The sequence below is a fragment of the Herpailurus yagouaroundi genome, unplaced genomic scaffold (genome assembly GCF_014898765.1).
Source record: "Herpailurus yagouaroundi ecotype Mexico unplaced genomic scaffold, PumYag 184, whole genome shotgun sequence".
NCBI lineage: Eukaryota > Metazoa > Chordata > Mammalia > Carnivora > Felidae > Herpailurus > Herpailurus yagouaroundi.
In genome coordinates, this window is record NW_024412415.1 from 23404267 (window position 1) to 23430650 (window position 26384).

The 26384-nt window shown below is 41.0% G+C and overlaps 1 long non-coding RNA gene across 1 annotated transcript in view; it reads right to left on the reverse strand.

Moving 5' to 3' along the window:
• LOC121042110 (uncharacterized) overlaps nt 1-2955 on the reverse strand; it is a 4794-nt gene extending 1839 nt beyond the window's left edge. The window contains exons 1-2 of the long non-coding RNA XR_005795977.1: nt 2235-2955; nt 1894-2133 (exon numbers count right to left, since the gene is read on the reverse strand). This is a non-coding gene — a long non-coding RNA (uncharacterized LOC121042110). The remainder of the gene's footprint in view (nt 1-1893; nt 2134-2234) is intronic.
• Nucleotides 2956-26384: the final 23429 nt, after the last annotated feature.

Here is a 26384-nt window from a genome sequence, read left to right on the forward strand (position 1 = left end):
TTCTTTCTTTCTTTCTTTCTTTCTTTCTTTCTTTCTTTCTTTCTTTCTTTCTTCCTGGCTATTATAAATAGTAACACAATTCATATCCTTGCCCCTAAACCCTCTTTCACAGCCCTGATGGTTAATTTAGGTCAAATTCTTAGAAAAGAGCTCCACGTTTTTTATGTTTCCTGCCAAATTACCTTCCTGGAATATTTGCACTAATTTATGCTTCTTCCAATAATATAGGAGAGTGCCATTTCTGCCACACTCACATCTTCCAATAATTCAAATGAGACCTGTATGTGGTTACATACAGAAGATGTTGCAAAAACTGATCGTTGAGATGCATCATCCTTCTCAATAAGAGGGAACATACGCCACAAAGCTGTCTATGCATCCCAAAATAATTTACAAATTTAATCCAATGCCAATAGGAATTTTCTTAGAATTTGCCTCAAGGATTCTAAAAGCTATCTGGAAGAAGGAACAAGGGAGAGTATCAGCAACTGTTGTAAAAGAGAAGAGTGAGGACAGGGACCAATTCTCATTGAAAAAAAAATGTTTTAAATTATTTTTTTAAGTTTATTTTTGAGAGAGAGAGCATGACCAGGGGATGGGCAGAGAGAGGACCCGAAGCAGGTTCTGCACTGACAGCAGCAACCCCAACATGGGGCTCAAACTCACGAACCATGAGATCATGACCTGAGCTGAAGTCAGATGCTCAACCAACTAAGCCATCCAGGTGCCCCTTCTCATCAAACTTCTGAAAAGCAGTAGTAGTTAAAGCACTAGCTATGTGAATCCAAGCCCATTTCCTTGTCCTTTGTGCCAACCTATTCTTCCACACAGATTAGCTGTTGGCAAAAGAGGTCTTCTCACCAGCTGATAAAGCCTTGTGGAACTCAAGGTCGTAGCTGCCACTTCAATCCCACGTTTTAATTAATTAAGAGCAGAGAGAAATCCAAATGCAAGTTTGTTATTTTCCACAAGGCCTTGCTTTCCATGGGGAGGGGCTCCCAACAGAAACTAGATACACTATCAGTGGGCCTAACTGCCTCTCTTCTATCTTACTGCTTGTTGAATATGATAAAAACAGCTATATTTACACCATGCTATTAACTTTTTCAAGAACTTTCTAGGGCCCAAGTTGAGTGCACAGGCAGGACGAGGAGGCACAACTATAGCTCCAGATGAAATCCAGAATTCCTGTGATTATACAGGAGTGGGGGACGTGCTGGCACTTTGGCTGGTGTCGGCTGTGTTAGAGCCCCTGACGTAAAGACAGGAAAATGGAGCTGTTTGTGCCCCCAGACTCAACATTTTTTTAATACCAGGGATTAGACTCCTTCCCTGACTGCTGTAGTTTAAAACATGGTCCTCAGAAAACACGAGGTCCCTCTCTATAAAAGCACAAGTTCATTTGCTGAAACCCATCTGTGGGAAACTTTCCCATAGAATGTTGTTCCACAGGACTTCCCATTTAAATTATTTGAAAGAAGGACACCATCAACACATAAGGAATTTGAGAGAGAGAGGCACCCACTCACCCACCCACACAGATGCTCACATATAGCAAAATCAAACCAGTTGGCATTGACACCCAAGCCCTCTGAGTTCAAAAGCAAGAGCACCTCAGAGTTCCCACCATCTGAAGAGGACCTTGGCTTTTTCCTTTGAAGTGTTTCCTTTGAAGGTCAAGGTAAAGGGGCCATGTTGACTCAAGAAATTGCTAATCTATAGAAGGATGTGGCCTCTGCTCCATCACACATTTGTAATGTTCACATGAGGTTAACAAAACAAATGGTTTTGTCTGTAATGCGTGAGCTGGGGCCAGCCTTTCTTCTCAACTTGTCTTCATCACAAGAACATTCCTTTGGGATAAGGTGAGACCCAGGCTAAGAAAGAACTCACAGAGTTCGAAAACCGGTTGCAGGGTTCATTTTGAGCCTCTTGAATCTCTGTAGTCATGCAATCAGAACCGGTGTCCTGAAGTTGGCTACTGTGTGCCACAGAATGAAGACTGTGCTTGGAGACAGAGGATCTGGATCAAATCCCAACTCCTTTGTCCCTTATTACACACTGCCATTCCTGATGGGTTTCTTCACAGTTCTTGACCTGCCTAATTCCTGTTGAAGAATTTCTTAAAACAAGCTGAAAATGTTAAAAAACAAACAAACCTAAATGAGACTTTTTCAACATAGAACCCACAAGTTAAGTAGGACTTAATAAGATGGTTTCTAAGAAGTAGATACCTTGGCATACAAGAGAAACACCATCACCGAGATAGTCTGAGCCCAGGCAGAATTTTGGCAGGGTAGCAATTTGTAGAGTGTTTAGCAGGCTCAGTTATACTAAAAAACAAAAACAAAACAAAACAAAACAAAACAAAAAAAAAACAAAAACAAAAACCAAACCCTCCCAACAATACAAGAAGCATCACTAGAATGTTTGCACCAGATATATCATTTATCTTGGTATCTCCAGTACCCAGCACAGGCGCTGGCATACATTAGTCGAATTCAATTCATTAGGAGATGCAGCATGTTCTCTCCACACTCATCCCTACCCTCATTCACACAAATATTTGGTCTCAATTGTGGGCATACTAAAAATGATATGTGTCACATTCTAAAAGTGTTTCTCCATCTGGAGAGAGTAGGTTATCTGGCAGAGTCAAAAGACTGGAAATAACAGATCATTACAAAAGACTTTGATCAAATATTTTGTTTTGAGGTTGATACTGGTTACATACCTCCCCCAACCCCACCCCCTTGCTAATAAGGTCACCCATGGGATTTGGAATGGATGTTGCATATGCCAGTCACCAAATGGCCTGCTTCAGAGCCCCAAAGGGTCATATGTTTGGATAAAGTCCCTCCAGCCTCTTTGTTGTTGTTTATCTCGAGTCCTAATTCAAGGGGATTCTTCCATCACTTTTTTTTCCCCAATGGAAATGCCACCCAGAGAGCTAGGAGATCAACAACAGAGTGTGTAAGGTAGGTGGGGATGGAGCCTATTAGTTTAGGTAAAAGAACAGGCATGCTTGGGGTTTAAAAGAGTGATTTTGCCTACCCTAAGTTAGAATTTTACATATAAATATGAATATAAAAAATATATACATAAAGCCATATATAAACCTACCTTTCAATCTATCTATCTATCTATCTATCTATCCATCTATCTATCTTATCATGTATCCATGCAGGTGCCTCTATATCTGGAGCTACTTGGACAGGGTATAAATGACATTTCAACACCTACATGAGCAGTGGGGCAAAAAGGAGCCAGTTTTCTCCATATTCACAACATTTTGTATTGTTCCAAAACACTAAGTTCACTCAATCTTCACTACAACTCTGCAAGGTAGGGAGAGTGAAAATCATTTTCCCCATGTGAAGGTAAGATGTATGCCCACATCACTGTGGAAGACTGAGTCTCTCCTCACCCAGGAACTGGACTGGCCTCAAGCCACGCTGGACACTCTCCCTAGCCCCTTGGTGGTCTTTATCGTCGAGAAGTGTCAAGAATGCCCTTTATCCCATTCCTCCAGATGTTCTCCTAAGTGGGTGGTGGGAATGTCACCCTGCAGCCCTTCAGGCCGTCATGTGAATGAAGGCCCCTATGTGGATATTCTGAAGAAATCTGTCAGGAGAAGGTTGCTGAAATCCAAATGTGGACACTGGATGTGCCGGTGATGTCTCCACCATTTGGTCGCCTCAAAAGATGTTGGTTCAGCTGCTTTGGGAGGGATGGGAATGATATCTGGAGATGCAGGGCCAGAGGCCCACATTGTTTCTGAGGCATGGCTTGATGGTTGTGATTAATTGGGGAGATTGAGGCGGAACGGTCCATAGGAGTTAAAGGGGCTGATCTCTTAGATACCTTGGAAGTCCTACTTGTGAGTTCTGTAGATAATATGCAGTTGCTCAAACTTCCAGCACACAAAAAAAGAAGTGTTAGCAACAACTGCTTTATGTTCAATTCCCCTTTGTTCTCTTATCTACATTGCCACCAGAAGAAAACCAGACACTGACTCTTTCAACAGCGTAGAACCTTAACAGGAGTTTTCTTTATGTAGTAGAACACTAAATGATTTCCCCCTCCTTTTTTACCTATTTTTTTCATATTGTCTACAAAAAAAAAAATCCCAAGTATTCCTTTAGAACACTTTAAATGTGTTTTTTAAAATCCTTACATATGTTCTTTTGCCCTTAGGATAAACCATATATTTGTCCCTGATGCCAAGACCTTCCATCTCAGTCTCCTGCTGTACCCCTGTGTGTCCACCATGGAGCCATATATGCACCCCACCCCTCCCTGAGGAATCGCTCCCCATCTTCCTCTCCCCAACCACCCTCTGCTTTGTCCCCCTACCCGTGTGGTTCTGCATGGAAACCTGCTTGGGTCCTTAGTCTCCCTGGCTAACACCAAAGCATTATCTCCTATATGGCACCTATTCTGAGCCCAACCTCATTCCTGGCAGGTGCCCCATAGTCAACAAACTCACAGTTCTGAGCAGTTGCTAGAAGTCACTCATACCTAGAGCAAAAAGGAAAATGTGAACATTTGAAAAAGCTCAGAATGTCTTTGGGAAAATACAGTGATGATCTAAGTTTGATTTCTTGCTTAAGTCTGGGATCAGCTGACAATATAACTTCCTGATGGGAAAGATAGAAGTAAATTTAGTGTTGATAGAATAGATATTATAATTCTCTATACTTATGTAGGGATGAGAGTTTACAAAATGCATTTGAACTATGTTTTCTCTTCAACTTTTTAAGTTTATTTATTCATTTTTGAGAGAGAGAGAGAGAGAGAGAGAGAGAGAGAGAGAGCGCGCGCACAAGCAGGGGAGGGGCAGAGAGAGAGAGGGAGACAGAGAATCCAGAGCAGGCTCCAGGCTCTGAGCTGTCAGCACAGAGCCCAAGGCCAGGCTTGAACTCACGAGCCATGAGATCATGACCTGAATTGAAGTCGGACACTTAACTGACTGAGCCACACAGATGTCCTGGAAAAGTTCATTTTAAATTTGCCCGTCCTTGTGGCCTGTCAAGATCTCTTTGTCTTTGTCTTGATCTCAGTTCAGGTCTTGAGCTCATGGTCATGAGCTCAAGCCCAGAGCTGGACTCCACAATGGATATGAAGCCTACATTAAAAAAAAAAAAAAGGTGGGCCAAAGACAGTAACAGACACCTCATTAAAGGGGATAGACAGATGGCAAATAAGCATATGAAAAGATGCTTCACATCATATGTTACTAGGGAAAAGATATGCCACCTGAGGAAGCTAATCAGTTAACAGTAAATAGTACTGTACATGCTTCCCATCATGCTATCTGCTTATCTTGGGACTGTTTGAAGGGAAGTTCTGAACACGCATCAATCCCCTCTCCACTCCTCCCCATTCTCCAGGGATGCTCTCCCAAATTTTCTGCTACTTTTTTCCTTTTTTTTTTTTTTTTTTTTAAGATTTTATTTTTAAGTAATCTCTACATCCAATGCAGGGCTCGAACTCACAACTCCAAGATCAAGAGTCATATGCTCTACCAAGTGAGCCAGCCAGCTGTCCCCTGTCCACTACTTTTCTTTCTCTCTCTCTTTTCTTTTCCTTTTTCTTTTCTTTTTTTTTTTTTTTTTTTTTTTTGTTTGTTTGTTTGTGCACCACTTCTCAATTTTAGCTTTGGACTTTACTCTGGTTAACAATAGATAAAACTGTACTATTTCATTCTATTCCTTTTGGAGAAATATAGGAATGAAGTTGATATTTAAGACATTAAGAAAATGCATTCAACTTCGGGAAAAAATAAACATTCTGAAGGAAAAAAAAGAGGAGGCCCTGGTGTGATGTTAAATGTAAAAATAAACTAGACACACAGAAAAACAAGATAATTAAGAGCTAAATATTAGATTTGCTTTTTGGCAAACTCTAGCAAAATGAACTCCTTTAGGAAATCTAAGAAACACACACACACAATACAATATTAGAAAGGGAACAACCAACCTGAGCAATATAAACTAATTTCTTAAATGATATATTAATAAGTATAAATACCTCCATGAAATTATTTAAAAAAAAATAGCATTAACTTAAAGTAGAAATCCTGAAAAAACTAACAATTGTGGAAGTAACTGAGGATGTTAAAGACCCATACATGGAGTTCACTGTTGAATACTTCCAGACTGCTCCTCCAGACATTATACAATTGATAGTTCCTGCGTTGTGTAAAACCTTCCAGAGTATAGAAATATGAGGAACTGCCTGATTTCTAGGCCTTCATTCCAAAGCTGATAAAGATAGTGAAAAGAATTAAAAATTGGAGACCACTGAGGACAAAGAAAAAGACTAACCTCTTTTGAATTAACATAATAGCATATGGAATTTACTAACACATTAAAATATGAATATACCACAATCTAGTTGAATTATCCCCCAAATATAAGAAGGTTCTACATAGAAAATGTATTAATATAGCAGGTTAATTTAATGTTTTGATAGTTTATTTATTTATTTTGAGGGAGAGAGAGAGTATGAGCAGGGGAGGGACAGAGAGAGACAAGAGAGGGATGCTGAGCACGGAGCCCAATGCGGGGCTGGATCCCACGACTGCAGGATCATGACCTGAGCTGAAATCAAGAGTCAGATGCTCAACTGACTGAGCTACCCAGATGCGCCTAGAGCAGGTTAATTTTTAAACATACCTCTCAACTGGTTAAACTGGTTAAAATCAGAAGTTTAAATAGGGCTAGAAATCTATTTCCCTAAAATGGTGAAGGGTATCTATTCCAAAGACCTAATCAACATTATATTAGATATATGAAAAATGTCTTTGAAAAATATTAAACTAATAAATTTTACTTCCCTTTTAAATCGCAGTCCCCTGACAGGCTTCCATCTCTCAAACCAGCAGGCAGATATTTGATTTCTATGGCTGGGTGCAGAAATGTTTTGAAGTCTTTTTTTCCCTTTCCTTTTGGAAACTAGCCTGGATGAATGTTCCCCAAGCTTTCCCACAGAACTGGGCCTTGAAGCTGATGCTCTTTAGCAGGAGGCTTTGGGGGGGGGCGGTTTGGGGCAAGGATCTGACAGAGAGGAAGTAAAAGCCTACCATTTCCAACTCAAGGGTGTGGAAGGGAGAGGGAAGTGGGAAGAGGGGAGACAGTTTGAAAGAGTGCAAGGTAAGACATACCTGCTCCAACCTCTCCTCTTTGGGGGCCTTTGATGGCTGGGATAAGTAAGCAGGGATCTGTTAACATGAGTGAACTTCAAGGACTCTTGTGTAGACCTCTGGGGGCAGCTACACAAGGCAGGTGGTGCCTTCATCAACATAAAGGAGGGTACCCTGGCCTAGCATCATTCCAGAGCAGGGAGGGTCTGTCTTCCAGGCTCCTTCCTTAGGGAAGGATCTGAAAGGAAGGGAGTGGAATTGGAAAGCCAGGAATCCTGCTAGGGACTCCTTGTGGGGAGGAGCCTGGTGACTGCAGCCGAGCTGAAAGCCCAGCTGAAAGAGGCACATGGTGGAATTCAGAGGGTCTATAAGTTCAGAGACTGAGGGCTGTTGGGTCACCAGGCTCTGACCGAGCCACCAAAGAGATCAGCCACAGCCCTCACCTGCCAATGCCTGCAAAGGTTGGCAGTCACCAGGCAGACGAGGGGCACCTCGGGAGAGATTAGTGAGGATCTGAAGATACCACACACATCGGAGGACTTCTCTTTCACTGGCATGAGACACAGGCAGCTGCCTACAAGATCGGTGATGGTATGGTCTGGTGGGTTAACAGTGTATCTCATTAGTGCAGTGATGCAAATCATAGCATAGGTGGAAGCATGTCCTCAGGTTTATGATCTGAGTATTTATCTTGCTGTCATTGATTGGTTAGAGAGCTAAACTTCAAAATAAAAGGCTGAAGATAAAAGAGAATATTTGATCACTGGAAGGACACCAACTTTAAGTTTTGGAAACATGAAATAAATTGGAGAGGAAACAATTGAAAACCCCCATAGGCAGTCTCAGAGCTTCTGCCTAATAACATAAAAGTGAAAGTGGAGCTTTAGGGGCCCCTGAGTGGTCCAGTCAGTTAAGCATCCAACTTTGGCTCAGGTCATGATCTCACAATTGGTGAGTTCAAGCCCCTGGAGCCTGCTTCAGATTCTGTGTCTCCCTCTCTCTGTCCCTCCCCAGCTTGTTCTCTCTCTCTCTCTCTCTCTCTCTCTCTCTCTCTCTCTCTCAAAAATAAATAATAAAAAAAAGTAAAAGTGGAACTTTAAAAAGTAGTCTTAAGCGTGTAATACATACATGATCCCTCCTTGACAAAATAAAGTTTGTCTTTAACATTTGCACGTTCATAACATTGTGACTAGAGGTAAGATATTATTTATTCCCATTAAAATAAAAGATGCTTGTGGCTGCTTGCTTTTATCATTATTTGACATTGCTTTTAAATTGTGGGTAACACAATAAAACATGAAATTAAAAGATGTAATGATTAGAAATGAAAAGATAAAACCATTGTTATTTGCAAGTGGTATGATACTCCTCAAAAACCCAAGAGAATCAGTTGAAAATCCTTTAGAGTGATGGCTCTCAGATTTATCTGCAAATTGGAATCACTGGCAAATGCCAAAAACTCCTGGTGTTCAAGCCTCACCACAGAGTCTGGGATTTAACTGGTTGGGGATGGGCTTAGGCTTTGGAAATTTAAAGATCAGCAGGTGATTCTCTCCCCGCCCCCCTAATGTGCAAACAAGTTTGGTAATGGCTGCTTTATAATTAATAAGCGCGTCCAGTAAATTGGTTGCAATGAAGAGAAGTATACAAAAAACAACTAGCTTTCCGATCCTAGAAATAATCAGTTAGACAATAGCACAGAAAAAGGGATCCCATTTATAATAGCAACAAACACGTAGGATGCCTGATAATCGTTTTAGCAAGAAAAGTATGCTATTTCTGCAAAGTAAATTATAGCATTTTATTGGGACATAAAAGCAGTCTTGAATAAATGGAGAGATGTAGTGTGCTCTCAGATTAATTTATAGATAGAATGAAGTTTCTAGGAGGATTAAGGGGAGAGGGGTTAATACATACAATCCTAAGAGAGTTTAAATTTGGATAAACCAACTTTTTAAAAGTTTTTAAAAAATTGAAAAATAACAATGGACAAAATTTGCCTTCCTAGGTGTTGAAGTGGGTCTATATCTGGTGCAATTCTGGTCTAAGAATAAGAAGATTCATAGAACAGAATAAATAGTTCAGAAAAAGACCCTGGAATATTTGGGAGTTTATATATGCTAAAGACAACAGTGGAGAAAGGAAGTACAATTCAAGAGTGGTACCTTAAAAATTGATGAACTATTTGAAAAATTCGTTAAATGTTGAATTTTCACTCTAACTCAAAATAAATGCTTAATAAACTAAAGAGTTGAATAAAAAATAAAGTAAAAAAGAACAGAAGAAAATATAGGTAACTTTTGATATATGGTTGGGAGAAAATAGTTAAGCCAAAAGGTAATAGGGAAAAAAAACTCATCCAAAAAATCAGAAATAATTTATTACATAAAACTTCAAAAATCAATATGTAGAAAGAAATAAAACTAAAAGGCAAACAAACTGGAAGAAAACTGTTGCAACAAATGATAAGGGATTAATATCCTTAATTCGTAAAGTGTTCTCAAAAGAAAAAATTGAAGTCGCAAAATGAAAATGATCAAAAGACATAAACAAACAACACTCTTAAAAAATATACAAATCATGAAGATATTTTCAGCCTCACTAACAACCAAGAAATATCAATTTAAACAATAAGACACCATTTTTAATTTATTAAACTGGCAACATCAGGAAAAAAAATGTACTCACCACAGGTTTTGTGGGACAGCCAGACAAACCCTAAAGAGACTGTAGATTGATTCTTATCTTTCTGGAAAGCAAATTGGCAATATATACCCAGAATCTTAAAAATTTTTTTTTCCCTCTGACACATAATTCTACTTGTAAGACTCTATCTTTTGCAAATAGGAAAGGATTTTCTTCAGAGGAATAGTCTGCAAGGCATTATTAGTAACAGTAAAAAACTGTGATCAGCCTAAATTTCCTGCACCAGAGAAACAACCATGATACATCCCTATAGTGTAATAGCACCCAACATATACATTATTTTCGCAATCAGAGAAAAATGCTTTCTAACACATATATCAACACATATATCAAACTTAAGTTTTACAGCTAGTGGATTTCACTCCTACTTTTGCATTATCTTCAATACAAATACTTTTTTTTTACAAGTGTTTGTTTTATAATCAGAAATAAGAAGAAAAGGACAAAAATAAAAAAGACCAGTGACGACTATTGTAGAAAACTCATATTTATCAAAGCATCAGAATCAATAGATAAATAGGAAAAGGACAAAATAATTTACATAAAAGGAAGTTAGCCCTGTACATATACAATGTTGTTCATATTTGACTTCTCTGGTAATAAATGCAAATTAAGCCAAGTTAAGGCATGAGTTCATGACTGAGGTTAAATTAAAAGCATAAAATAATTTCCAATGATGAACAGGTTTGAGTGAAATTAATTCCACCCTGAAAAGCGTGGGGCAGTGTCAATTAACCCAATGGATCTGTAAAGGCAATTTGGTTCCACGCATGAAGAACAGTAGTAACGTTCATATCTTTTGAAAACTCAACTTCCTTATTGGGATATACTACTAAGGAAATTATTCAAAATGAAAAAGAAAGATAAAGCTGTCCACATCCATCTTACTTAAACTATTAAGGTAGAATATAAAGAACAAGACACATCATGGCATATCAACCCAACAGACTGTTGAAATGCTATGAAAATAAAGAAAAATGTATTTTTACTATCCTTGAGTAGAGAATAATGCACAAGGAAAACCTGTATGCAGACTGACTGTGACATCAAAAAATAGGCAGGAAAAAAGAGTCAGAAACTAGGAAGGACAACAAGAGTGTCTTAAGGTGGTAAAATCATAAGTAAACGTTTTTTATAATTTAATTGAATCTCAACATGACCTTGTTTTTTGACAATGCACAAAAATCAGAGGGGAAAAGTATTAGGGGGTGGATGAAGGGACAAACAATATTTGTACACTAATTACCTGTACATTTAAACATCAATGGTGACAGGGACCTACTTGTATATACACTTATAAAGTAGGCATTACCCTCATTTCCTTAAATGAGTAACACAGCAGCCTTAAGAGGCAAATAACTTGTTTGAAATTACAAACTCTGGAATGAAGATTTAATCTCCCTTCTGACTCTACTGTGCCACCTGACTTTTAATGTGTAGACTCTACTGACAATTAATTAACTTCTATTTGTTCAGACCTCTTTGGGTATGGTGAAAATTATGGACCATCTTCCTCAGAAAAACTCACATGCACACACACGAATTTGCATATTCAATACCTTCTAAGGATAGGGTCATCAAACACCATGGCTTATGGTTATTCTGGTAAAATTGTTAAGAATATCACCTTTTATCCTCAAAATTGTTCTGGTTTGGGTTACAAATTATATATAGTTATTTTTAATTATAAGCCATAATTATATTCCTTCCTTTTTTTTCCCTTTCCCCAATCTCACTGGTTTGTCCTTAATGTCACCACTGGTGTAACCTCTTCAAGTAAAGCAACCAAAATAGGGAGTTTTCTCCACCTATACTGTGTGGGCAGGGAATTGGGACCTCTGTGACTAACCATCTACCATTAAGTCACATTTCATTTTGTACCATGTAAGTAGCCTTCACCTGGGGAAGTTGAAAGCAGAGGTCTGAAAAAAATTGGACAGTAGGCATTGAGGAGGTTTTGGCTGGGTAAGAGGAAGAACTGGGCATATACACAGCCTCTGGTCAGGACTCACTAGCTGCCCGCAGTGGACACCCTGAATACCTGGGAAGGGGTTGGGAGATGATGAGTTCTAGATAGTTCAGGGTGAGCAATATGGTGCTGGAACAAGGTCAGCCGCCAGAAGATAACATTTTTGCAGATATTCCAGTCATGCTCCATGGCCACACTTGGTCTGCCTTTAAAGTGGCCTCTTTAAGATAAAGATATTTAAACAAACACTGAAGCTGTGGCCACAGTCCACTGAAGTAGGAAGGGGTCTGTAGCATCACATGGAGAGAGCTGGTTCCCAGAGAGCCAGCACCGAGCATCCTCAGGCTTGCTGGGTGGGAGGCAGACGGGCCCAACACGTCCCCTCAGCAAGGAGTCCCTCAGGACGTGTGGCCGCTGAGATTCCCACAAAGAAACAAGGCAGATAAGCATCATGTTCCCCACAACTCTCTTCTCAGATGCAGGGATATGCTAAATACTAGCATCAGCGGCAGAGAAAAAGGGCTTCAGGAGACCTGTTGGACCAGACCAATACCATTTGTCCACATCAGACAAAGCTGGAGAAACAGATTAGATACTGGCTCCGGAGGAATTGCACTGGTTGCTGGGAAGCTGGCCTCAGAAAGATGCTGCTGAGAAGGCCTTGTCCTCAGAGCCCAAAGGAAATTGGGGGAAATCATGAAGGCTATTACTGAGAAGCATTGTCCACAGCGAGGGTGGAGTAGATCGTAATGGACAAGAATGTGGCGAGGAAAGGCTCCTACTTTTCTCTGACTCAATTTGTCCAAAGCAAGGGTTCTTAACCTGGGGACCTTGGACTCAGAAGAAAAAAAAATTCTATTTTCCTTAACTTCTCTTAAAAGTTATCTTTTTATTGAGAAGTTGACAGTAAGGACTTTCTCAGAGGAAAAAAAAAATGTTATCCTTTTCTTTCATTATGAATATGAACAACCAGCCACAGAGGTGGGAGCAGTACCTGTGACACCAACTGACATCATACATATTTTCATACCACATTCCAGTTGTAAATATTTCTTAATATCATTTATGTTCATTAATTTTTGAAGATTACAGTAGTTATTAGGTCTGCCACTAGGTCTTGCTTATTTTTGCATTAAGAAAGCACATACATAGAGAGATATAGATATAGATATATGACATACGATATATATCTCTATATAATACTATATCACAAATATGGTTTTTTGTATTATTTTAAGAGTTGTATCTCAATATAATGGATTTCCTTTGTCATGCTATGTATTTTATGTATTTAAGAATGTTATTCTGGATGGAGTCTACGGGCTTCACCATACTGCCAAAGAGGTTCATGGCATAAAACAATAGAAACCCCTGGAAAGCAAAATCAGCTACTTAGTTTTCATTATAGGTTGCTCTTGTAGCAACCTATTTCTGTTGTGAATTGGTAAATAATTGTGGAAAATATAACTGAGCCGTTTCCTGTTAGGCAGTTTTCAATAGATGCCTCCAGAGAACCCACTTGGCAATATTCTACCTTCATTTAGTTATTCTTGTTTTGGGAACTCCTTTCCTTGCTGCAATGTGAATTCTTCTACTTTTCAACATATAGCTCAAGTTTCATATCTGGGCAATGGCTGTAGGTCTTGTAGGCCCAAGAAATATGACCCTCCCACTTCCACCATGGGCTTGATCAACACCTTAGATTTTGGGGTGATTTTTCCCCAGTCTGCTCCCTCTACACCACCTCTCCAGAGGAAATGGATACTGCATGAGCACTGCTTATATTTTGGAAATGGTTGCTCAAGATTATAAGCAAATACACTGGAATCAGACTTTCAGAGTTATAAAGAATATGGAGGGAATAAGGAGACATAGATGGTACCATCAATGGAAATAATAATGGATGGCATGTTGAAGGCTATTGTACTTTATAGAAATTCTTATTTAACTCTCTATATAGAGTAGCTGACATATTATCTTCTGATTTAATTTATAGAACAATCCTCTATGGCAGATATTTTTTTAATGTAGTCACATTTATTAGCCTTTGACTTTATAGTGTTTTCTTTTGTATCTTGTTCTTTTTTAATTTATTTAAATTCAAGTTAGTTAACATACAGTATAGTCTTGGCTTCAGGAATAGAACCCAATGATTCATCTTTTACAAATGACGCCCAGTGCTCACCCAAAAAGTGCCCTCCTTAATGCCCATCACCCATCTAGCCCATCCTCCTACCCACCTCCCCCCCATCAACCCTCAGTTTGTTCTCTGTATTTAAGAGTCTCTTATGGTTTGCCTCCCTCTCTTTCTTTATCTTATTTTTCCTTCCCTTCCCCTATTTTCATCTGTTGAGTTTCTCAAATTCCACATATGAGTGAAATCATAAGATATCTGTTTTCCCTGAGTTATTTCATTTAGCACAATACCCTCTAGTTCCATCCACGTTGTTGCAAATGGCAAAATTTCATTCTTTTTCATCACTGAGTAGTATTCCATTGTGTGTGTGTGTGTGTGTGTGTGTGTGTGTGTGTGTACCATACCACATCTTATCCATTCATCAGTCAATGGATAATTGGGCTCTTTCCATAATTTGGCTATTGTTGGTAGCATTTAAGGCAGATATTAATGTACACATTGTTTCTAGTAAGGAAACTGAGGCACAAAGAAGTTAAGTAAGGACATTCAGCTAAATGGCAAAGCCAAAGTCTGAATCCATGCCATTTTCACACCTCATACCCTTAACCATTATGCTAATTTGCCTTTGTAGGAGGCAAATTCTTTCTATATACAGAAAGGCAAATTCTTTCTATATATAGAAAACCCTAAAGACTCCACAAAAAAAAAAACTACTAGAATTGATAAAATCAATAAAGATGCCGGATATAAAATCAATGTACAGAAATCTGTTACATTTCTATACACTAATAATGAAGCAGCAGAAAGAGAAATTAAGAAAACAATCCCATTTACAATTGCACCAAAAAGAATAAAATATCTAGGAATAAACTTAACCAAAGAGGTAAAGGATCTGTAGCCAGAAACCTATAAAACTTTGATGAAAGAAATTGAAGATGATACAAAGAAATGGAAAGACATTCCATGCTCACGGATTAGGAGAACAAATATCGTTAAAATATCTATACTAACCAGGGGTGTCTGGGTGGCTCAGTTGGTTGAGCAGCCAACTCTTGATTTCTGCTCAGGCTGTGATCCCAGAGTCATAGGATCAAGCCCTTGCATCAGGCTTTGTCCTGAGTGTGGAGCCTGCTTAAGATTCCCTCTCTCTCTCTCTCTCTCTCTCTCACTCTCTTTCTCTCTCTCTCTCTCTCTGTCTCCCTCTCTGTCCCTCTCCCTCACTTGTTCACTCTCTCTCTCTCTCAAATAATTTTTTAAAATGTCTATACTTAACCAAAGCAATCTACACATTTAATTCAATCCCTATCAAGATACTAACAGCATTTTTTACAGAGCTAGAACAAGCACCTAAAATGTGTATGAAACCACAAAAGACCCCAAAGAGCCAAAGCAATCCTGAAAAAGAAAAACAAAACTGGAGGCATCACCATTCTGGACTTCAAGTTATATAACAAAGTCATAGTAATCAAAACACTATGGTACTGGCACAAAAATAGACACATAGATCAATGGAACAGAATAGAAAACCCAGAAATAAACCCACAATTATATGGTCAATTAATCTTCGACAAAGCAGGAAAGAATATCTAGTGGGAAAAAGAATCTCTTCAACAAATGGTGGTGGGAAAACTGGACAGCCACATGCAGAAGAATGATCCTGGACCACTTTCTTACACCATACACAAAAATAAACTCAAAATGGGTGAAAGACCTAAGTGTGAGACCTGAAACCATAAAAATCCTAGAAGAGAGCACAAGCAGTAATGTCTCTGACATCAACTGTAGCAACATTTTTCTAGATAAGTATCCTGAGGCAAGGGAAATAAAAGCAAAAATAAACTACTGGGACTGCATCAAAGTAAAAAGCTTCTGCACAGTGAAGGAAACAATCAAAAAAACTAACAGGCTACCTACAGAATGGTAGAAGATATTTGCAAGAGACATATCTGATAAAGGGTTAAATTTTGGACTCCTTCCAAATCTCTAAAATGCATAAAGCAATGTAGAAATGAAAGATATTGTCTATGTGATATTAAGGTTAAAAAGATTACTAAAAGTAAGAGCTGAAAACCCAAACTTAATAGAATTATAATGTGATTATTATCCAACTCAAAAGACTTCCCTACAGGTGGACCTTAAATGCTGAACCCTCCGCTCAAATAAACTTGGCAAAGGAAAGGAGAGTCTTAGGGATAGAAATTAGATTAAGATCAAAGTTACAAGTATCTGTTATCTTGAGCTTCCAAAAAATAGATAGATCTGTTAACATAATGCAGGTCTCACCAGTTCAACAAAAAGTAACGATTACATTTACCTCCTTCCCACTCCACCTTCAGGCAAACATCTGCTGAATAAAACAGTAGTTTAGAACATTCCTGTTCCATTAAAGATCACACTTACCAAACAAATTTAATCCAATTGCAGGGCATATAAGCATGATTCAATTTAAAATAGATGAAGATTTTGTCATTTCAAAGAGTGGAATCTTTGTTGTTTCTTCCCAAATCTATGGTGATATTCAAATTTGAGAAAATGTGTATGGTGGGTCAGCTGTCACATGTGGTTTGGAATTAACTTTTCCAGAGGTTTTTAAAACTGGTTGGGTTGTTTTTCTCTGGGCCTGGACTATGCTACAGAGATGAGGCCCGGTGCCCATCTGCATCTCTTTCCCCAAGACCTTGACTTGCATTTGGTTGATTCTCAGCATGTGTATGTCTTAATTGAACTGTGACAGGTGGATATGAATAGTCCATGCGTGAAGGTCCCTGTAGCAGTATACCCCACATTGGGCATCAAATGGAAATAACCTCACTGAGTGTGCCAATACCCACTCTTTCCATTCTGTTTCCCCTCCCTTTGCTTCAGGGCAAGTGCATTCTGGAGCTCCCTGTGGTGCACACTGGAAGGAATAAGCCCGTGAAACAATTTGCATTTGGCCTTCATCCAGGGTCCAGAGTCAAGATTATAGTGAGAAGCTACGGCTGCCTGGAGCATGACACGTTTTAAAAAAAATACCCTAGTTGGTCTTTTATGTTCGGACTTAAGTTAAAAATGAAAGATGAAATGAGAATGTATAAAGTCATGTGACTCAAAATGTACAATTTACTCATTAGTCACTTAAGCATCAGGTAGAGCAGTGAATACAGGCCTGATTACAGCGTGATTCTGGTGTTTCTTTGGCCCACTCCTATTGGGGTATTGCTGGAAATGTATCAAGGAGCAACAGGGAGGATGTTTTTCCTCATTCTGTCTCCAACTTCTTTCTTGGTTGCTGATCTGTACCCCGCCTTGGGTTGCATGTCACTTGCCCCTAGTATCAGAGTTACTTAATTATAGAGAAGTTATGACCTCGGCCTTCACACCCAGGGTCCTCCTCACCTGGATTTCCTTCCATGGCTCTGACTCAGAGGTGTGTGTGTTCAAAGTGCAGGTTCAGGAGCCCAACTTCCCGAAATCTAGTATGTAGTTTAGATTTAATATGTTTGTATAGGCAACCAATGAATTATACTTTGGGAAATACTGCTTTAGCTATGGCTATTTCTAATTGACAACTTTCAGTTTTCTCTACAATGACAAAATGTAAAGTCTCCTCTCCTCCCACATGTCTCCTGAGGAAATTTCTTGCTGTAGCTGCTTTCACCTGGAAAATGCTTTTCCATGTCAATCAGCTTCTATTATAATCAGTGGGAAGAATCGTAGAGGGTATGGGTCTGCATGGCAGCCAGACAAAATTCCACAGGGCTTCAACATAAGAAACTTATTTCACACCATTCTGGAGACTAGAAAGTCCAAGATGAAGGTGCCAGCTGATTTGGTTCCTGGGAAGAATTCTATTGGCAGCTTGCAGACATCTGCTTTCTTGGTATGTTTTCTCTGGTGTCTCTTATAAGGACACTAATCCTTTTGGGTCAGGTCTCCACCCTTATGACCCCATTTAACTTAACTACATCCCTTAAGCACATGGAGAGTTAGAGCTTCAACGTATGAATGGGGAGGAGGTGGGCAATTCAGTTTGTAACAAACAGTAGACCACTTTGAATCTGGGTGGAAGTAGAACTTTCATGTCTTGGAGTTACCTGACAAAGGTTTCTCCTAAAAACAGATATTGTTGAAGGAAACAGAGTTGAAGGATAGCCACCAGTTGTAGCGGGGGGGGGGGGGGCAGTAAATTGAGATAACCCTCTGGTCCCACCTTGTTTCTATGCACATGAGTTGTGGGCAGCAAAAGCAGCCTGGACCATGTGACTGCACTCTCAGCTCAGACACTTAGTGAGGGCCATTAAGGACAAGCCGTGCAAAGAGCTGTAGAGAAGCAAAGAGGAATCTGACCATCACTGCCCCCAAGAAAGCTCAACTGGCACCTATGAGGGGTAAGGGGATATATACCAAGTTGCTCTGCTATGTAACTTCATGGTTTCTCAATGCTATGAAGCAATACTTTCTGGAAGGATCAGGGACAGCTTTAGAAGATGAGGCATTTGAGTAGTTTTTTTTAATTTTTCTAATGTTTGTTTCTTAGAGAGAGAGCAAGAGTGGGGGAGGGACATAGAGAGAGGGAGACACAGAATCCAAAGCAGGCTCCAGGCTCCAAGCTGACAGCACAGAGCTCCACGCGTGGCTCCAACCCACAAACATGAGATCATGACTTGAGCCGAAGTCGCATGCTTAATGGGCTGAGCCACCCAGGTGCCCTAGAAAACGACACATTTGAATAGTTTTGAAGAATAAGGTTTGGGTTTTGACAGGCAGAGACTGAGGAGTGGCAGAGAGGAAAGGAAAAAGGAGGGTGGTTTCTAAAGAAGAGGTAAGTTTGAGAGCAGAGGCCGAGGCTGGCTATTAAATTTGTGGGGTCCAGTGCAAAATGAAAATGCAGGACCTCTTATTGAAAAAAAAAAAAGGGAAAAAAGAGCCACTGAAGATACCAAAATACAAAACTTCTTCCTTTCTTCCAGTTTCCCAACTTGTCATCGTGGGGTTTTTTTGTTTGCTATTTGTTTTTTGTTGCTATTGTTTTAAGTAAAAAAAAAAAAAAAAGAAATTGCAGTTTTAATTTATTAGCATGGATTTTATGGTTCCTTTTTATATCGTGCAGTGCCAATTTAAAATGCCAATGTAAGAGTATTTTAATCCTCTGCCAGAAGTATCACAATTTCAGAATTTTTATTTCACGGTCTGCACATGCATGTGCATTTCTTCCCCGAAACAATGGAAACACGGCACAAAACTGACTCAGCTGCTTTGATTTCACTCCTTGGCAAGCGCATATTCTACAGACAACAGTCTGCATTCAGCTCTCCGATGAGTAAGGAGAGACTGGAAGGACCAGGAATTGTGGGCTCCTTTTCCGTCCATGTCCTCCTTCTCCACATGCTAGTACATGGAAAAAACAGGGACAAGAGAAGATATGAGAGGCTTCCTCAATCATCTGTGTTCCTTAGAACACTACTGTCTTCTTTCCATGTTGAAAGCCAACTTCTCATTCAAACAAAAGGCATGGCCATCGGGGCTGCCAGCACACCCTCTTTCTCAGTCATAAAGGTAACACGCTTCTTCTACACTGGCTTTGGGTCTCTGTGAGGTTCCACTCCCCACTCATTGAGAGGCCATCAGAATTTTGTGCTCAAGGGTGCATCACAACGACTCCGTGCAGATGGGTAGGAAATCAACAGCGGAGACACCCACGTTTGATATATCTCCTCGGCTCCTGTGCCTGTTCCATTGACCCACTGGATTTCACTTAATAAACACAACTCAGAGGTAAAATATTTAAGAATTTAAACATGGCAACAGTAGGGGCATTAAAGCAAGTTGAAGTTCCTTCTGAGCATGGGGTCCTGTGTGATTGCATAGGTCACACACCCAGGAAGCTGGCCCTGGAAAAGGCATAGAAATAGAAAGGTTTCTGGCTTAGGGCAAGTTGATGAAGGATGTTTATCTTGAATGTAAAGCATAAGACACAAAAACTTAGAAAAATAATTTGGACCAGATCCAAGAGAGCCTTGAATGCCATAGCCCCAAGTCTGGGCTTCATTTAAATGCAGTGGTGGGGCTGGAGGTTTTGAATAAAAGACTGGCATTATCTGAAGAGGGCTTTAGGAGGAGGACAGCACCAGTTGATAAAGTACATCAGAGAGGGTAACATAGCTAAGTGGGAAGGAACCGGCTGTGAAGTCATTACAGCAGTGTAAATGAGGTCCAGAATCAGGGCCGTGGTCAGGAGTAAGGAGAGGGGTTCCAGACACAAAGAGTCACACTTTGAAATTCAATTTAGAACAGTCTTTTCTGCACTGCTTGTCTGCTTTTGTTTTCAAACTTAAAAGTTTATTTTAAAAATAAAACTTTCTTTTCCCTTTGGAATTCTGAAGTTTCACATGTCTATGAAAAAATTACTTGGGTTTTAGGAATTTACTTTGGAAGCTTAAGGCTGTCAATCAACTTATAAGCTATGCCCTGAGTACTTGCAACCCTCAATGCCACTCCCCACCCCCCAACCTCCACTTCGCCCCCATAGAGCAGTGCTAGCAATGTCCCAGTGTCTCAGTGTCGGGGGATATGTTAGAAAACCATACCCCATGCAAGTAAGGTTTAAATGTTTCCCATCCTAAATAAATTTCTCTTGTCTATTTTGGACCATACGAAAATGATGTACTAAGAGTAACAGAAAAATCTAAGTGAAAACATCCTTTTTGGGAATTAGAGGATTAAGCTCTACCTTCAACTAGTCTTATCAAACCTTTGGAGGTAAGCCTGTGAAAAGGGATTCCTGGAAGTCCACAGGGGCAAAGTTATGTCCTGGCGAGCTGTGTGTAAAGTAGTTAGATGAAATTTAGCCTGGCTCTGATCGAACTCCCAGTTCTAGATTGGGTCAGGCCACATCTGTGTTTGTTTAATGCGTCAAAAGGCACATTTTACAAAGGAGGAGGTAGGCAGGGTTTTCTAGTTCACACCTTGTTAGGAATATTCCTTGACAATGAATGGGTATAAACACAGGTTGTGCGCAGTCATTAAATGCTTTGTTTGCTTTTGTCCTATAGATTCAAAATGTTTGCTGAGGTCCATGAGCCAGATACTTCTTTTTTTTTTAATTTTTTTTTTAACGTTTATTTATTTTTGAGACAGGGAGAGATAGAGCATGAACGGGGAAGGGGCAGAGAGAGAGGGAGACACAGAATCGGAAGCAGGCTCCAGGCTCTGAGCCATCAGCCCAGAGCCCAACGCGGGGCTCGAACCCACGGACCGTGAGATCGTGACCTGAGCTGAAGTCGGACGCTTAACCGACTGAGCCACCCAGGCGCCCCCGCCAGATACTTTTCAAAATAAAAAGGATTTATTGTTTTCGCAGAAGCACAATTTTGCCGTGGCTCTGAGAAGATGTTTCTAAATACTCCATCCACAACTTCAAGCAAGGGCAACAGGCCTTGCAGGGCTCTAAAACACTTCTCACAGCAAATCCTTACTTTAAAGATACCATAAATGTCTCAGTCACCTTTGGTGTTCTGCGGTCCTTGGTTACATCGTGTCATTTCTTTTCTTTTGTGTTCAAGGATGATCCAAGTGGTTCTGAACCATCTGAAGCTTAGATAAGGCATGTTGATGCCTAGGAATGAGGATGATCTAGAGGGAAATTATGTGGCACCTTAAGCAGTCATCTGGCAGTCCTCAGGGCTGGCAATGTGTGACAGTACATTCATCTTGGTGAAACAGTAATTCTCAACGAGAGCCAATTGTGTCTCCAGGGGACATTTGACAACGCCTAGAGGTATCCTGGATTGGGGAGGGGGTGTTACTGGCTTCTTGTGGGTAGAAGCTGGGAATTCTACTAACCATCCCACAAGACATAAGACAGCCAGGTATCTAGTTCAAAATGTTAATAGTGCACCCTTGTTGAGAAACCCTGGTATAAATTAACTACTGATTAAAGGAAGGGTGCCATTATTCCTGGGGATACCCTGACCCCTGCATCAAAACCTGAAGGATTCCCTGTCTGAAGTGATGGTCCAGCTGGTAAGGTGGAAGCTGGCATCCAGAGGAGTGATGAGTCTTCCAGGAATTCCCCTTCCCTCGCAGGGGAGGAATGCATCTTTAACTGGCAACATCCATCTCTAAAGCAGACATCTGTTATTCTCACTGTCCAATGCCCATTCCCTTCTCCACCTGGAGAGAGCACCATGCTTTTCCTCTGAGGAACTACCCTTCCCGGAGCCACAGGGTGACTGACCATGGAGCAGAGGCTAGGATGGCAAACACTGAGCCAATTCATTCCCGAAGAAACTGTCTGTATGAAGCAGTACCTAGATTCCCAGAGCAGCTTTTTTTTTTTTTTTTTTTTCCTTTCCAAAGTCTGGTAGCTCAATCTTATTTTTTCCTCTCTTTCCACCACACTCTTTTGATGATGCCTGTGTGTGTGTGTTTCAGCTCGCAAGAACAGGCTGTAAACAAAGAACCAAAATGCCTCCAGGCCATTGTTCTGAGAGACTGGGTGGTGTCATGGATTTAGATGATACCAGATTTGCAAGCTGCTCCATTTCAGGTGCCTGGGTTCTGGAGATTTATACAGACCAACTGCACAGCTCCAGCCCGGGGGTCCACCCCTGCTGCTGAGCACTTTCGTACACTGGGAAGAGTGGTCAGCACTCCATGCAAGCTTCAGCTGGTCCTGGAGCCCCAGCCCTGCGAGCACGGATATCCTCAGCTCAGAAAAACAAAGCCGGAAAAGAGTGAAAGGAACCGGGAAATACAGTCCGAAATACCTCTGATTTCCTTCTACTTGTTTGCTGGGCAACTCTTTTAACTGAACACATGGTGACACCACCGATGGTGGGGACACTGTCATAAGTTGTGTGTTTGATACTTAGGGATAATTCATAAAGAGTCCCTCAAAACTGAATGAAAATATCATAAAATATTTTTTAATAATTTTGTACTCCATTCTATTTTTTTTAATTTTAACTACAAAAAGAATACTTCTTAGTGTACAAAGTGCAGACGTAGACCCCCTCACTCCTTCCTCTCCTGTCTTATTCATTCCCTAAAAGAATAACCACAGTGAAGAGGTTCGTGTATGATCTGTAGGTCATTCCAGATATCTTTTCCTGCCTACCCGAGCACACATAGTTTGTTGTTTCCCTTGGAAATCATAAAATCAGGATCACACTCTCCATATTCTTCAGCACTTTCTTTTTTCCCCCCACAACATACCTCCTTCTGTGTCAATACATAGACATCTTATTTCATTACTTTTTAAATTTGTATTTTATACACTACATCAGCACATTACTGGTTAATTTCTGAATCACTCATACAAGCTGATTAAACAATAATGGTGATTCTAGGACCACCTCTGGCTAATCTGGGTTTCTCTGCTAAGTGAGGATCTCCTGGCCTGCTGCCCATGATGTATTATTGTCCTTGTTACAAAGAGCAGAAATGTGCCTCGAGTTATTTCCTCCAACCATCAAGCCTTCAGGGCCAGGGGAAGGACCTGGAAGAACTGCTCAGCAGAGAAAGGTAGAAGGTCCTGGAAGCACATTCCTCTACCAAATGAGACCCAACGAAATAGAGCAGCCAATTTCTCCCACACATCCCCTCCCCCAACCTGCAATCAGCAATAATTTTGGAGAAATAAAGCAAGGATCGCTGCATTCCTACACGTCTATTGCACTTGACTATTCTTTGCAAGAGCTACTCAGGAACAAATGTTTGGAAAGGAAGTTGGCCGGCCACAGTGTCTTTTTTTTTTTTCCTTTTTTTTTCCCCCCTTTTAACTTATTCTGCTGCAGCTGCAAAATAGAAAAAGAAGAAGAGAAGAAGAAAAATCCAACCTTCCTCAACCAAAGAGCTTTCTGGGAAAATTCTTCCAACTCCATTTTTTTTTTTTAAACACTTGCATAGTATACATTTGTGTTCACACAGGCTGAATCTTGATAATCTGCTGAGACCTTTTAATTTTTTTTTTTTTTTAGGTTAAGGATTTAGAGATGTATTTTCTCACAAATCCTCTGAGTCAGGATTAACCGTTGAGTTCCTTGGCTCCTATGTAGTTTTAAATGAGCTCCAAAGACAGCTTGTTTTCTTAGAGGTTATTCCCACGTGGGCTAACAGGCAACATTAATATTGACTACGAATAAGTTCTTTCCACAGTCTGCCTCAGTGTTTGTGTTCAGCATATGAAACCTTGGCCTTCCCTTCATTGTCTGTATCATTGCTGGCCTGTGTTCTAACAAAGAGTAGCAAGCATCATATTACAGAGTAATTGATTCTGGTATCTTAGTATGGCACAGGAAAACCCTTGGGTCCTTCCAAATCTGCCCTCCAGCCTCATCTACCTCACTGGGAGAACACCAGACCCACACGAAATCCCTTCCATTGTCACAGCATTGGGCCTCCTCATTCTACAATGCCCTGACCTTCTCCCCTGCCACCTGCCAAAGTTCTCCCCATCCTCCCAGGCCCAGATCAAGGGCCACCTTCTTTCTGACATTATTCTTACCCACGTCTCCCTCTTGCCCTCTGTAGGCAGAATTAAGCCTCCACATTAGGTGGCATTTTGTTTATGCTCTTACATGTTGTGTCATGTTCGTTTTCAATAATCCTACCATCATTATAATAAAAACATCCACTTTCAAGTATTCACTAGCTGTCAGAAACTGAGCAGAGGGCTCATATGAGGACTTTCTCCTTTGATTTTGCTCCATTTTACAGAGGAGGAAGTTAAGATTCTGAGGCATTAAGTTGTCCAGATGCACCCACTAAGTTACAGAGCCAAGCCCCAGCCAGTCTGATTCCAAAGCCTATGGTCTGCAGCCCCTGGGCTGCGTAGCACTTTGACATCTGTCCCCTTCTCTTTGTTGAGGTGCGAATTTCCAGGGAAAGCACTCTGTGTCACCTGCGTCTGCCTTCATTGTTCCAGGTAGAGCAAGCTCTCAACACTGCAGCACTTTCTTTCAAGTGGGGTTTCACCCAGATGTTGGAGGCTGGTGAGAGGACAGGGCCAAGATGCTTGCTGATGGGGCAGGCTGAGCCTCCTGACGGTAGCTGCAGTCCTGGGACAGAATACTGCCAGCCCTGCAGAGATGTGGGGGGGCGTGCAGCAGAGTGAAGGAGGGCCCACTGCATTCGGTAGAGGCCAGGGACGGAGAGAGACTGAGTCTGAGGGCACACAACAGTGGGCAGTGTGAGGTGTGTAAAGGCCACTCCAACCTTTGAACATCTACCATGAACCAGGTTCTTGAGTTTTGCTTTACACCCTTTCCCATTCAATCTCCTGTTCCCATTTTCAGATGGAAAACAGAAACTCGGGGGGAGGGGAGGGGCTAAGAAACTTGTCCCAAGTCACCTGGCCAGTAAATACCCAAGATTCCTATCCAGGCATGAGCCAAAAGGTCACTGGGAGAAAGTATGCCTATTTTCATCTCAGGTCTCACACCACTGTGCTGTCACTTCCCGGGACCATGGTTCTAGGCGTAACGTGCCTTGCGGAAAAGGAACATATCAGCTTTGTACAGAAACATTTACTGCACTGATTAGTAATGGGCAAGGAGGGAATGCATTTCTGTGGCATGGGGAGACGCCGCTGAATTTTGACCTGGCACACTTGGTCAGCATGGGAGCAAAATGGACTACAAAGTGTAGCCAGCTGCCTCTCCCAGACCCTGGGAGTCTGGTGGGATGCTGCAGCAATCCTTGCAAATGGTGACCAGAGTGGGGAGTAAAGGAGAACCAGCATCCTTTGAGGTACATCCAATCCACAGAGGCCCTTTGACGGGGCATGGGGAAAAGCCTGGGGGCCGGAAGAAAGGTGATGTCACTCCTCAGCCTCATCTCCCCTGCTCTGAAGGTCTCACCCACGCTTCACCTCTGCAGGGCTCACATACTGTGCGTCTAAACATTTAAAAGTTATAAATCAAACCAACAACCTGTTAAATAAAATGCGTTCTATCCTTCTACTTCGACAAATGAAATGATAGGGAAGGGCCAGGCTGAAATTTACAGTTCCCAGGCTCTTGGAGCTTTCGGCTGAAACAAGGAGGTACCAGGGCATGTGGCCCCTGGACAAAGAAAGGCCCATTCACTTTCACTTTCTATCCTGTACCACAGAAGGCCTCAAATGTACACGTGGGCATATTCCAGCCCACACATTCTAATTCTGTCCATACCATGAGGACAGATCTGCCCTGAGGCCATTCGGAGCCTAGGATTTCATCATCTGAGCAGGGAATTCTGGGATGCCAGGTACCTGGAATGAGGCCTAGGTGGGAGTTATGGGCTCCTCACCCTATGTGCAGGGGTGAGGCTGGAGGGGAGCCAGAGCCAGCCCACCTAAAGTAACGGGCTCAGGCAGGGTCTCTCTTACCAGTGTCTACTCTAAAGCAATGAATACTGAGACAAAGAAGTTGCATTTGTGAATAAAAGCTGAGGGCAGAGAC